The 14,740-nt window shown below is 44.8% G+C and overlaps 1 long non-coding RNA gene across 2 annotated transcripts; it reads left to right on the top strand.

Moving 5' to 3' along the window:
- Positions 1-27: 27 nt before the first annotated feature.
- LOC310698972 lies at positions 28-3,888 on the top strand. 2 transcript variants are annotated; one of them, XR_014521864.1, is made up of 6 exons: positions 28-44; positions 148-631; positions 1,357-1,456; positions 1,657-1,730; positions 2,063-2,224; positions 3,787-3,888. It is a non-coding gene; the product is annotated as an uncharacterized lncRNA (long non-coding RNA). The 2 variants fall into 2 exon arrangements; XR_014521865.1 differs by lacking the exon at positions 28-44 and having other exon boundaries at positions 116-631.
- The last annotated feature ends 10,852 nt before the right edge of the window (positions 3,889-14,740 follow it).

Raw genomic sequence — 14,740 nt, 5'->3', positions numbered from 1 at the left:
GGGCAAACTGCCCAGCGGTGCATGGGTGGCCTCTCACCTCAGAGGTAATGGGACAAGCGGAAGGGGGGGGGGGGGCTTAGGAAACCCACAAGAAGGCCTGCAGGATCAGACCAAGGGCCTGTCTGGTCCAGCCTCCTCTTCTGCCAGGGGCCACCCAGATGCCACTGTGAAAGCCACAAACAGGATCCGAGCCCAAGAGCCCTCTGCCCACCTGGGACTTCCTGCAACAGTTTTTCTGAAGCATTCTTTCCTCCATCGGGACTAGTAGCCTTTGACCGCCCCCTCCTTCGTTCAACCGCCTAATCCTCTTTTAAAGCCATGCAGTCAGAGATGCTCTTCTGCTGCATCTCCTGGTCACCTGATGGTTCCTGCCAAAAGGCGCCTCTTGTGAGCTCCTCTGTAGGATCTGCTTTCAGTCCCTGGGGTGGGTGGGACAGCTGGATGGGGGGCTGAGAGGACGTTCTATCCCTGGCGTTCAGTCTGTGACAGACCTTTCACATGTTCAGGGATTTCCCCCTCAAAATAGCGCTTAGCGTCGAGTTCTCCCTTGCTTCAAAGATCCCTTCTTTCTTGCAAGATCTCCTTTGTGCACTGCTGTGGCTGCTGCCGAAGTCTCGCTCAAAAAGAACAGGTAAGAGGAAGGGAAGCTTTGCATGGGATGGGGAGAACACCCTACAGGGGTCAGCAAACTTTTTCAGCAGGGTGCCAGTCCACTGTCCCTCAGACCTTGTGGGGGGCTGGACTAGATTTTGAAAAAAAAATAAATGAACAAATTCCTATGTCCCACCAATAACCCAGAGATGCATTCTAAATAAAAGCACGCATTCTACTCATGTAAAAACACCAGGCAGGCCCCACAAATAACCTAGAGATGCATTTTAAATAAAAGCACACATTCTACTCATGTAAAAACACGCTCATTCCCGGACCGTTCGCGGGCCAGATTGAGAAGGCAATTGGGCCGGATCCGGCCCCCGGGCCTTAGTTTGCCTACCCATAAGTTGAGTGTACGTGTTCATGCTGTGGATGCGTTTCTGGGAAAAGTTGGACACTAATAGGACGGGTTTGGTAACTGGGGCCCTCCTACAGGTGATGCTGGACTACAACTCCCATGGTCCTTGACCATTGTCCTTTTTCTCCTGCTTTTCAGCCAGACTCCCAGGTGGGTGGTGTTAAAAGTGGAAATTCCCTTTAATATAGTCTGGTTCCTTTAAAGAAATGGAACACCGTACAAAGTGCATTTGACGAAACTTAGATTGTCGTGTTGTAGGCAGTGTATACAAAAGGACTGAGGCAGATTCCTGTTTTTTCCTATGTTTACTGATGGCTATGTATTGTTTGTTTTCTAATTTGCAGGAAGGCTTTGAGTGATGCCTGGGGCGGATCGATAAGAGAGGAAATGAAGACAGGATTTGGGGTGTTTTCCCTCTACTTTGCATATATAGGTGTGATTCAGGTAGGTCGCTGTGTTGGTCTGATGCAGTCAAAATATATTTTTAAAAAAATTAAAAATTGTCCAGTAGCACCTTAGAGACCAACTAAGTTTGTTCTTGGTATAAGCTTTTGTGTGCATGCACACTTATGTGTAGCCTTGCTTTTGAATCCCTTCCATGTCCCTTGCCCTCATGCTTGCTGATATCTTCATTTGCTTTGCAGTGAGAGAAAGCAGCAGCCTGGGAACCACCTCCCGGAAGGGAATGGAGCCCAGGAAAAGGACAGATGAGTCGCAGGTACAGGGGCAGGGGGAAGGAGGTGTTATGAAACGCCTAAGAACGCCCTGCTGGATCAGACCAAGGGCCTAACTTCTCCAGCATTCTCTTCTCCCAGGGGTCACCCAGATGCCTTTGAGATTATTCCTACAAAAAGGCGGCTCTTGTGAGCTCCGCAGTGGGATCTGCTTTAAGTCCCTGGGGTGGGTGTGACAGCTGAACGTGTCCCAGGTGATGTTCTGTCCCTGGCGTTCGGTCTGTGGCAGCCCATTCACATGGTCAGGGATTCTTCCCTCGAACCGGCCCTTAGTTTAGAGTTCTCCTATGCTTCAAGAATACCTTCTTTCTTCCAGGATCTCCTATATGCACCACTGTGGCTGCTGCCAAAAGAAAAAAGGCCCTGAGTCAGGCACATACAGAAGACCAAGGCGGACTTCCGGTTTTCGTCGCAAAGGGAAGAGGGCCGAGATGTGTGCCGGAGCCTCCTGCTGAAGCCACTCATGTAAAAAGAACAGGTAAGAGGAGGAAGCGACATGGGTGGCGCTGTGGTCTAAACCACAGAGCCTAGGGCTTGCCAATCAGAAGGTCGGCGATTCGAATCCCCGCGACGGGGTGAGCTCCCGTTGCTCGGTCCCTGCTCCTGCCAACCTAGCAGTTCGAAAGCACCTCAAAGTGCAAGTAGATAAATAGGTACTGCTCCGGCGGGAAGGTAAACAGCGTTTCCGTGTGCTGCTCTGGTTCGCCAGAAGCGGCTTAGTCATGCTGGCCACATGACCCGGAAGCTGTACGCCGGCTCCCTCAGCCGATAAAGCCAGATGAGCGCCGCAACCCCAGAGTCGGCCACGACTGGACCTAATGGTCAGGGGTCCCTTTACCTTTACCTTTAAGAGGAGGATTTGCATGGGGCGGGGAGAATTATTTCCAACACATCCACCATAGAAGTTATGCTGTCGCCAAGAAAAGGGCCATAACATCTGCGCCACCTCATTCCCTGCTGCACCAAAATTTTCTAGGCGGTGGTGACACCTTGATCTCAGGCAGCAAAGAGGAATATAAAATTTGCATGGGGCGAGGAGAATACCCTACAAGTTGAGCGTACGTGTTCATTCCATGGAGGCATTTCTGAAAAAAGGCTGACAATAATAATAATAATAATAATAATAATAATAATAATTTATTTATACCCCACCTTCCCTGGCCAGAGCCGGACTCAGGATGGCTAACACCAGTAACATTACAGTAAAAACACAATGAGGGGGGACCAATTTAAAATACAGGTTAAAATGCAATTTAAAATGCAGCCTCGTTTTAAAAGTAGCCCATAGATCAAAACCATAAGGGGAGGGAAACATAAGGGTCAGACTGAGTCCAAACCAAAGGCCAGGTGGAACAGCTCTGTCTTGCAGGCCCTGCAGAAAGATGTCAAGTCCCGCAGGGCCCTAGCTCTTGTGACAGAGCATTCCACCAAGTTGAAGCCAGTACTGAAAAGGCCCTGACCCTAGTTGAGACCAATCTAACCACCTTGCGACTTGGGACCTCCAAGGTGTTGTCATTTGTGGACCTTAAGGTCCTCCACGGGGCATACCAGGAGAGGCGGTTCCGTAGGTACGTGAGTCCTAGGCCGCATAGGGCTTTAAAGGTCAAAACCAGCACCTTAAACCTGACCCTGTACTCCACCGGGAGCCAGTGCAGTTGGTGAAGCGCTGGATGAATGTGATCCCATGGCAAGGACCCCGTAAAGAGCCTCGCCGTGGCATTCTGCACCCGCTGGAGTTTCTGGGTCAGCTTCAAGGGCAGTCCCACATACAGCAAGTTACAATAATCAAGCTTGGATGTGACTGACGCATGGATCACTGTGGCCAGATCAGGGCGAGAAAGGTAAGGGACCAACTGCTTAATACGGCGGAGATGGAAAAATGCTACCTTTGCTGTGGCTGCAACCTGTGCCTCCATGGAAAGGGAGGCGTCGAATGTTACACCCAAGCACGGCTTTAGGAACTTGGGGCCCTCCTACAGGCGATATTCGGCTACAACTCCCATTGTCCTTGACCATTGTCCTTTTTCTCCTGCTTTTCAGCCAAACAACCAGGTGGCCACGCTGCAGGCTGAAGTTCTGGCACCTTCCAAACCAAAGCTTAGTCTTAGAACCAGTTTCTTTTGTTTGTTTCTTTGTTTGAAATCATTTTCAATAAAGGTTTTCTTGGTTTACGAAAGTATGTTCATTGTCTCTTTTTTTCAGGTCGTGTTTTCTACAAATCGATGTTCTCCGTTTGTGCGTGGGGCTTTTCCATCCTCGGCACGCACAGACTGAACAAAATTGCAATGTATCTCAACAGAATTAGAATGTTATGCAAAAGGGGGGCTATGTTTCCGAGCACAATTCAAAGTGTTGGTGCTGACCTTTAAAGCCCTAAACGGCCTCGGTCCAGTATACCTGAAGGAGCGTCTCCACCTCCATCATTCTGCCCGGACACGGAGGTCCAGCGCCGAGGGCCTTCTGGCGGTTCCCTCACTGTGAGAAGCCAAGTTACAGGGAACCAGGCAGAGGGCCTTCTTGGTAGTGGCACCTGCCCTGTGGAACGCCCTCCCACCAGGTGTCAAAGAGAAAAATAATTACCAAACTTTTAGAAGACATTTGAAGGCAGCCCTGTTTAGGGAAGCTTTTAATGTTTAATAGGTTATTGTATTTTAGTGTTTTGTTGGAAGCTGCCCAGAGTGGCTGGGGAAACCCAGCCAGATGGGCAGGGTATAAATAATATTATTATTATTATTACTACTAGTAGTAGTACTAGTACTACTACTACTACTACTAATGTAGATGGGCTCCGTTGCATCTCAAGCCATCTTTTCCTGTCATTGGTAGGGCTGTACTTGGAAAAGATGGAGAGATTGGTGTTGGGAAATGCTTAGAGATCATATACAGGAACAAAACAGACATGATGTTAAATGCAAAATGTAGCTTCAAAAAATGCAAGAAAATTATCAGGCTCACAGCAGATGGGAAGGAAGTCTCCCCTGTTTCAGTCGCAAGGAAACTACTTTGAAACTACTATTGGCATTGGGATTAGAAAGCTACCATCAGGGCCCAAGGGAGTTTTCCTCTCAACCAAAGGGTTAAGCTGCTCGCACAGGTTGTCCCATATATTGGAGGACAGGAAGGGATTCCTCTTAGATCAGATTGGCTCATGCATATCTGAGAGGAGCTAGCAGATGTAGCAACAGCTGGACCAGGAACTGGGAGCAGCTGCTGAGACCATATAAAACCTAAAGGATCTACAGTTTGCGAACACCATTCAAAGTGTGAGTCCCGTATACCTGAAGTAGGATTGCCACCTGGTCCTTAAAAAACAGAGTTTTAAAACCCCATCCTTGACAGCAAACTTAAGAGGACAGGAATTAGGCTGTGAAAACCTTGTTTTGAGCAAGTCCAGCTATGAAGCTAGCTGCCTTCCCTCCCTTTGTCCCACTTAAGAAAGAAACAGGCATCAACTGGAGAACTTTAAAAACAAACTTTACTTACTTTATAAGCATGCATCAGTTCACAACAATTTGTTGTTGTTTAGTCATTTAGCCGTGTCCGACTCTTTGTGACCCCATGGACCAGAGCACACCAGGCACTCCTGTCTTCCACTGCCTCCCGCAGTTTGGTCAAACTCATGTTCATAGCTTCAAGAACACTGGCCAACCATCTCATCCTCTGTCGTCCCCTTCTCCTTGTGCCCTCCATCTTTCCCAACATCAGGGTCTTTTCCAGGGAGTCTTCTCTTCTCATGAGGTGGCCAAAGTATTGGAGCCTCAGCTTCACGATCTGTCCTTCCAGTGAGCACTCAGGGCTGAGTTCCTTAAGAATGGAGAGGTCTGATCTTCTTGCAGGTCATGGGACTCTCAAGAGTCTCCTCCAGCACCATAATTCAAAAGCATCCATTCTTCGGCGATCAGCCTTCTTTATGGTCCAGCTCTCACTTCTATACATCACTACTGGGAAAACCAAAGCTTTAACTATATGGACCTTTGTTGGCAAGGTGACGTCTCTGCTTTTTAAGATTCTGCCTAGGTTTTTCATTGCTCATAACAATAGTAGTATTAAAAACTATGCAGGGAAAATACTGTTGTACATTTGCAGGAGACCCTAAACACTAGAAATTGATCAGTGGTAGGATTTTGATTAATTTGGATATCAATGAAAGGAGAAGCTACAGGACTGTGCTGGACAAGGAATCCCTGGGCTGACTTTTGCAAACTAGGCTGGCCGGTCTATCAAAGAGCAAATCTGTTAACACACCTGAGCTTGCTGGGGACACAACCATAGCTGTCAACCGTCCCTTATTTGGCGGGAAAGTCCCTTATCCCAGAGCCATGTCCCGCTGCTGTCCCTTATTGATGATGTCCCTTAAATTTCCCGGGTTTCAAAGGAAGCAGCCCCTCTCCCTCCCTCCCTGCCGGCCAGGGAGGAGGGAGGCTCCAACTTTGTCGCTTGGCTGCGTTGCTCACCCAATAAGGAGTCTAAGAATGACTGGGGGGTGGAGCTTGCATGCCTTGTGCTGATCAAATCGGCCGCGTTGCCTGGGGACTCGCCTTTGCTCAGTGCTTCCCAGCGGAGAGGTGACAGTGGTTTTCCTTGCTGCATCCCCTTTGCCGGGTTGCTGCGCTGTGGGAACCACCGCCTGAGGCTTCGTTTGGCTGCTGGCTGGGCTTTCTGCCTTTGGCTCGGAGGGGCTCAGAAGTTGAACATACCTATGCTCGGAAAAATCCCTTATTTTGGCTGCTGATCCCTTATTTTTGAGGCTGCTGGTCCCTTATTTTCAAATCTGTAAGTTGACAGCTATGCACACAACTCAAGGGGAACTGGGGATGAGCCCCAAATGTATGGTGGGTACACAGCCTATGGCTTCAAGGGAAAGGTCTCTAGCAGGCTTTATCTCACACAGGGCAGGAGCGTAGTGAGATTAATTTTGTATTATTGGTTTGCACCATCACCGTGTGTGACCCTTTAAAAAGAGGTTACTGGAATAGACATTGACAGGAAAATAAACAGTGACCCCATGTGTCCAGTACTGGAATAGACAGTGACAGGAAAATAAACATCTCGAAGAACAGCACCATCTGGGGGGCAAAAATATAACTACAGGAATAATATTAAGGAAATTTTAAAATACAGAGGGGAGAACATATAACACAGAAATAGGGGTTTCCCTCCTCTTTTTTCCTTCAGCTCCTTTCTAATACCACCCTAGAAAGAAGGGGTTCAAAATATCAAATAATCCAGAAGGGAATGGACTTATAATTATTTATTTTAGGGGAGTTCCCTAGAAATTATAAAACACCGAGAGACAACTGAAAAGGAAGAACGGAGGAGACGGAAATCCAATGGGATCAAAGAAAGCCCAACCAACAAGCGGTTTTGCGACATCCTTGATTCACCAACGAAGAGTCTCAATTATAGAAAGTGAAAGCAACATGGACTTGAAAGAACTTATAGCAGCAATGGAAAGAATGGGGGGAAATCTAGGTGAAAAAAATGACAATATTGGATGGAAATATCAGGATATTAGATGGGAAAGTGGAAAATATGGGAAGTAAGATTGGGAAAAAAAATCGAATTTAATAATGGAACTTTATAACCAAGTCAACCAAATGACAATTAAACATAAAAGACTTAGAAACAAAAGTCCAGGAAGTCAAAGTGAAGATGCAGAAACAAGATGAAATTATTTTAAAAAAAACCCCAAATAGATCAAAAAGAGATGAAGAGGTATCTATCGAACCAGAATTGCAAGGGGTCAGTGCATCTGGCTGGTAAGAAGATGGTCGGAGTTTGGAGCCCAGCTAGGGCTGGCTGTGGGCAGGATCCTGGCATTACCTGGGGTTGGACTAGATGACCCTTGGGATCCCTTCCAACTCTGCCATGCTATGATTCTATCAAGCAGCTAACGGAACGGGCAGGGGAGCAAGATGCCCAACAAGGGGAGACACAACCACACACCCCAACAGCCCCCTCTGGCCTGACCCACGGTGGCCTCATCCCAGCACACTTTGACCCTCCTGATTTTATTCTTCTTAACTGAGCTGCCTGACAACCCAGCAGCCTGGCCCCTGTTTGTCATCTGATGTCACAAAGTGCCACTTTGCAAGCAAGCCTTATATTGCCCTGCAGGAGGGATGCCTGGCAGATGATGGTGAGAGACTTGGCAAGACAGTTGTGCCCATCCGCGATGATGAGAGGGAACTGTGACGGTAGGAGGAGCCTGAGGCTCAGAGGAGATGAGTGGCATAGAATTATTATTATTATTATTATTATTATTATTATTATTATTATTATTAGCATCACTGGTGCATGTGGCTGGGCTCCCTGGCTTGACTTGTCCACAGCTGTTGATAGCTTGGCAGGTCTTCTGCTGTGGTCCCCAGATTATATTTTCTGTTGTGAATATTTGGCTGGTTTCCAGGTTGAACCATATGGCCTTTCCATGCCTCTATTCTCTTATCTCTAAGGCTGTGTACACATCACACCCTGAAGTCACGGGATCATTCCATTAAAATGTCAACCTACAGACTCATTGTTCCTAAACATGTTCTAGATCATTTTCAAGAGAATTTCCCAAAGTTTCAAGATCCTGCCACTGTGTGGGGTGGGTTTTAATAGGTAGGAGAGTATACATTATCCCTCCAGCATGAGTTTGACCAAACTGCGGGAGGCAGTGGAAGACAGGAGTGCCTGGAGTGCTCTGGTCCATGGGGTCACGAAGAGTCGGACACGACTAAACGACTAAACGACAACAACAACAATAGTTTTATGGGGAGGGTTTCTCTTCGGTCCACATGGGCAGGACAAGGGGTGTGATATTCTCTCCCATGCCAAAAGCACATCCCAAGGTTGGGCCAGGGCAGTTTTAGGATGGCATGACCAGTGCACTCACACTGGATACCATGCTGCAGAGGGTGCCAAAACCATGCTGAAGGGAGGGGTGCCGGATTTTAGTGTTGCACACGGCGCCATTGAGATTTGAGAGCCCAAAGTTAGTCCTTGGTTGGGCAGAGTTCCAGATTAAAACCTGTGGAGGCCCCTAGGCAATCAAAATCTTGAGGGGCCCTAGCAGATTATCTCCTGAGACGTCTTTGATTTTACCAACGATGGAAACAGAAGGCTTTCTTTCACAGGACAAGAAATCAGCCCTCAACAACTTAACCGGGGGGGGGGGGGGAGAGATTTTTGTGAAAAAATCCGTAAGCCCTGGGGTCACAATTTCAGCAAAAATCTGACTTTTGGCAATTCACTCAAACATTGTGCCGTACGGTTGCAGATGCTCCCCTGAAAGATTTGGCGATGGAAAAAGAAGCTTTTTTATCACAGGGCAAGAAATCAGCCCTCAACAACTTAAGCGGCGGAAAAGATTTTTTTGAAAAAATCCCTAAGCCCCGTGGTCACAATTTCAGCAAAAATCTGACTTTTGCAAATTCACTCAAAAATGGTGCCAACCAGTTGCAAATGCTCCCCTGAAAGCTTTGGCAATGGAAACAGAAGGTTTTTTATCACAGGACAAGAAATCAGCCCTCAAAAACTTAACCGGCGGAAAAGATTTTTTTGAAAATATCCCTAAGGCTCGGGGTCACAATTTCAGCAAAAATCTGACTTTTGGCGATTCACTCAAAAATGGTGCCAAAAGCTTGAAAACGCTCTTCTGAAAGGTTTGGCACTCGAAACAGTAGGCTTTTTATCACAGGACAAGAAATCAGCCCTCAAAAACTTAACCGGCGGAAAAGATTTTTTTTGAAAAAATCCCTAAGCCCCGGGGTCACAATTTCAGCAAAAATCTGACTTTTGGCAATTCACTCAAAAATGGTGCCAAAAGCTTGAAAATGCTCTCCTGAAAGGTTTGGCATTCGAAACAGAAGGCTTTTTATCCCAGGACAAGAAATCAGCCCTCAAAAACTTAACCGGCAGAAAATATTTTTTTGAAAAAATCCCTAAGCCTCGGGGTCACAATTTCAGCAAAAATCTGACTTTTGGCGATTCACTCAAAAATGGTGCCAAAAGCTTGAAAACGCACTTCTGAAAGGTTTGGCACTCGAAACAGTAGGCTTTTTATCCCAGGACAAGAAATCAGCCCTCAAAAACTTAACCGGCGGAAAAGATTTTTTTGAAAAAATCCCTAAGCCCCGGGGTCACAATTTCAGCAAAAATCTGACTTTTGGCAATTCACTCAAAAATGGTGCCAACCAGTTGCAAATGCTCACCTGAAAGCTTTGGCGATGGAAACAGAAGTCTTTTTATAACAGGAAAATCCATCAGCCCTCAAAAACATAACCGGCAGAAAATATTTTTTTGAAAAAATCCCTAAGCCCCGAGGTCACAATTTCAGCAAAAATCTGACCTTTGGCAATTCACTCAAAAATGGTGCCAAAAGCTTGAAAATGCTCTCCTGAAAGGTTTGGCAATCGAAACAGAAGGCTTTTTATCCCAGGAAAATAAATCAGCCCTCAAAAACTTAACCGGCAGAAAATATTTTTTTGAAAAAATCCCTAAGCCCCGGGGTCACAATTTCAGCAAAAATCTGATTTTTGGCAATTCACTCAAAAATGGTGCCAAAAGCTTGAAAATGCTCTCCTGAAAGGTTTGACACTCGAAACAGAAGGCTTTTTATCCCAGGAAAATAAATCAGCCCTCAAAAACTTAACCGGCAGAAAATATTTTTTTGGAAAAATCCCTAAGCCCCGGGGTCACAATTTCAGCAAAAATCTGACTTTTGGCAATTCACTCAAAAATAGTGCCAAAAGCTTGAAAATGCTCTCCTGAAAGGTTTGGCACTCGAAACAGAAGGCTTTTTGTCCCAGGACAAGAAATCAGCCCTCAAAAACTTAACCGGCAGAAAATATTTTTTTGAAAAAATCCCTAAGCCCCGGGGTCACAATTTCAGCAAAAATCTGACTTTTGGCAATTCACTCAAAAATGGTGCCAACCAGTTGCACATGCTCCCCTGAAAGCTTTGGCGATGGAAACAGAAGGCTTTTTATCCCAGGACAAGAAATCAGCCCTCAAAAACTTAACCGGCAGAAAATATTTTTTTGGAAAAATCCCTAAGCCCCGGGGTCACAATCTCAGCAAAAATCTGACTTTTGGCAATTCACTCAAAAATGGTGCCAAAAGCTTGAAAATGCTCTCCTGAAAGGTTTGGCACTCGAAGCAGAAGGCTTTTTATCCCAGGACAAGAAATCAGCCCTCAAAAACTTAACCGGCAGAAAATATTTTTTTGGAAAAATCCCTAAGCCCCGGGGTCACAATTTCAGCAAAAATCTGACTTTTGGCAATTCACTCAAAAATGGTGCCAAAAGCTTGAAAATGCTCTCCTGAAAGGTTTGGCACTCGAAGCAGAAGGCTTTTTATCCCAGGACAAAAATCAGCCCTCAAAAAATTAACCAGCAGAAAATATTTTTTTGAAAAAATCCCTAAGCCCCGGGGTCACAATTTCAGCAAAAATCTGATTTTTGGCAATTCACTCAAAAATGGTGCCAAAAGCTTGAAAATGCTCTCCTGAAAGGTTTGGCACTCGAAACAGAAGGCTTTTTATCCCAGGACAAGAAATCAGCCGTCAAAAACTTAACCGGCAGAAAATATTTTTTTGAAAAAATCCCTAAGCCCCGGGGTCACAATGTCAGCAAAAATCTGACTTTTGGCAATTCACTCAAAAATGGTGCCAAAAGCTTGAAAACGCACTTCTGAAAGGTTTGGCACTCGAAACAGTAGGCTTTTTATCACAGGACAAGAAATCAGCCCTCAAAAACTTAACCGGCGGAAAAGATTTTTTTGAAAAAATCCCTAAGCCCCGGGGTCACAATTTCAGCAAAAATCTGACTTTTGGCAATTCACTCAAAAATGGTGCCAACCAGTTGCAAATGCTCACCTGAAAGCTTTGGCGATGGAAACAGAAGTCTTTTTATAACAGGAAAATCCATCAGCCCTCAAAAACATAACCGGCAGAAAATATTTTTTTGAAAAAATCCCTAAGCCCCGAGGTCATAATTTCAGCAAAAATCTGACCTTTGGCAATTCCCTCAAAAATGGTGCCAAAAGCTTGAAAATGCTCTCCTGAAAGGTTTGGCATTCGAAACAGAAGGCTTTTTATCCCAGGACAAGAAATCAGCCCTCAAAAACTTAACCGGCAGAAAATATTTTTTTGAAAAAATCCCTAAGCCTCGGCGTCACAATTTCCGCAAAAATCTGACTTTTGGCAATTCACTCAAAAATGGTGCCAAAAGCTTGAAAATGCTCTCCTGAAAGGTTTGGCACTCGAAACAGAAGGCTTTTTATCCCAGGAACATAAATCAGCCCTCAAAAACTTAACCGGTAGAAAATATTTTTTTGAAAAAATCCCTAAGCCCCGGGGTCACACTTTCAGCAAAAATCTGACTTTTGGCAATTCACTCAAAAATGGTGCTAAAAGCTTGAAAAAGCTCTCCTGAAAGGTTTGGCACTCGAAACAGAAGGCTTTTTATCCCAGGACAAGAAATCAGCCCTCAAAAACTTAACCGGCAGAAAATATTTTTTTGAAAAAATCCCTAAGCCCCGGGGTCACAATTTCCGCAAAAATCTGACTTTTGGCAATTCACTCAAAAATGGTGCCAAAAGCTTGAAAATGCTCTCCTGAAAGGTTTGGCACTCGAAACAGAAGGCTTTTTATCCCAGGACAAGAAATCAGCCCTCAAAAACTTAACCGGCAGAAAATATTTTTTTGGAAAAATCCCTAAGCCCCGGGGTCACAATTTCAGCAAAAATCTGACTTTTGGCAATTCACTCAAAAATGGTGCCAAAAGCTTGAAAATGCTCTCCTGAAAGGTTTGGCAGTCGAAGCAGAAGGCTTTTTATCCCAGGACAAAAATCAGCCCTCAAAAACTTAACCGGCAGAAAATATTTTTTTGAAAAAATCCCTAAGCCCCGGGGTCACAATTTCCGCAAAAATCTGACTTTTGGCAATTCACTCAAAAATGGTGCCAAAAGCGTGAAAATGCTCTCCTGAAAGGTTTGGCACTCGAAACAGAAGCCTTTTTATCCCAGGACATGAAATCAGCCCTCAAAAACTTAACCGGTAGAAAATATTTTTTTGAAAAAATCCCTAAGCCCCGGGGTCACAATTTCCGCAAAAATCTGACTTTTGGCAATTCACTCAAAAATGGTGCCAAAAGCTTGAAAATGCTCTCCTGAAAGGTTTGGCACTCGAAACAGAAGGCTTTTTATCCCAGGACAAGAAATCAGCCCTCAAAAACTTAACAGGCAGAAAATATTTTTTTGAAAAAATCCCTAAGCCCCGGGGTCACAATTTCAGCAAAAATCTGACTTTTGGCAATTCACTCAAAAATGGTGCCAAAAGCTTGAAAATGCTCTCCTGAAAGGTTTGGCACTCGAAACAGAAGGCTTTTTATCCCAGGACAAGAAATCAGCCCTCAAAAACTTAACCGGCAGAAAATATGTTTTCGAAAAAATCCCTAAGCCCCGGGGTCACAATTTCAGCAAAAATCTGACTTTTGGCAATTCACTCAAAAATGGTGCCAAAAGCTTGAAAATGCTCTCCTGAAAGGTTTGGCAGTCAAAGCAGAAGGCTTTTTATCCCAGGACAAAAATCAGCCCTCAAAAAATTAACCGGCAGAAAATATTTTTTTTGAAAAAATCCCTAAGCCCCGGGGTCACAATTTCAGCAAAAATCTGATTTTTGGCAATTCACTCAAAAATGGTGCCAAAAGCTTGAAAATGCTCTCCTGAAAGGTTTGGCACTCGAAACAGAAGGCTTTTTATCCCAGGACAAGAAATCAGCCCTCAAAAACTTAACTGGCAGAAAATATTTTTTTGAAAAAATCCCTAAGCCCCGGGGTCACAATTTCAGCAAAAATCTGACTTTTGGCAATTCACTCAAAAATGGTGCCAAAAGCTTGAAAATGCTCTCCTGAAAGGTTTGGCACTCGAAACAGAAGGCTTTTTATCCCAGGACAAGAAATCAGCCCTCAAAAACTTAACCGGCAGAAAATATTTTTTTGGAAAAATCCCTAAGCCCCGGGGTCACAATTTCAGCAAAAATCTGACTTTTGGCAATTCACTCAAAAATGGTGCCAAAAGCTTGAAAATGCTCTCCTGAAAGGTTTGGCAGTCGAAGCAGAAGGCTTTTTATCCCAGGACAAAAATCAGCCCTCAAAAACTTAACCGGCAGAAAATATTTTTTTGAAAAAATCCCTAAGCCCCGGGGTCACAATTTCCGCAAAAATCTGACTTTTGGCAATTCACTCAAAAATGGTGCCAAAAGCGTGAAAATGCTCTCCTGAAAGGTTTGGCACTCGAAACAGAAGCCTTTTTATCCCAGGACATGAAATCAGCCCTCAAAAACTTAACCGGTAGAAAATATTTTTTTGAAAAAATCCCGAAGCCCCGGGGTCACAATTTCCGCAAAAATCTGACTTTTGGCAATTCACTCAAAAATGGTGCCAAAAGCTTGAAAATGCTCTCCTGAAAGGTTTGGCACTCGAAACAGAAGGCTTTTTATCCCAGGACAAGAAATCAGCCCTCAAAAACTTAACCGGCAGAAAATATTTTTTTGGAAAAATCCCTAAGCCCCGGGGTCACAATTTCAGCAAAAATCTGACTTTTGGCAATTCACTCAAAAATGGGGCCAAAAGCTTGAAAATGCTCTCCTGAAAGGTGTGGCACTCGAAACAGAAGGCTTTTTATCCCAGGACAAGAAATCAGCCCTCAAAAACTTAACCGGCAGAAAATATTTTTTTGAAAAAATCCCTAAGCCCCGGGGTCACAATTTCAGCAAAAATCTGACTTTTGGCAATTCACTCAAAAATGGTGCCAAAAGCTTGAAAATGCTCTCCTGAAAGGTTTGGCACTCGAAACAGAAGGCTTTTTATCCCAGGACAAGAAATCAGCCCTCAAAAACTTAACCGGCAGAAAATATTTTTTTGAAAAAATCCCTAAGCCCCGGGGTCACAATTTCAGCAAAAATCTGATTTTTGGCAATTCACTCAAAAATGGTGCCAAAAGCTTG

This window comes from Podarcis liolepis (assembly GCF_965112155.1).
Source record: "Podarcis liolepis genome assembly, contig: HAP1_SCAFFOLD_185, whole genome shotgun sequence".
NCBI lineage: Eukaryota > Metazoa > Chordata > Lepidosauria > Squamata > Lacertidae > Podarcis > Podarcis liolepis.
This window is presented reverse-complemented; position numbering and strand designations above follow the sequence as displayed.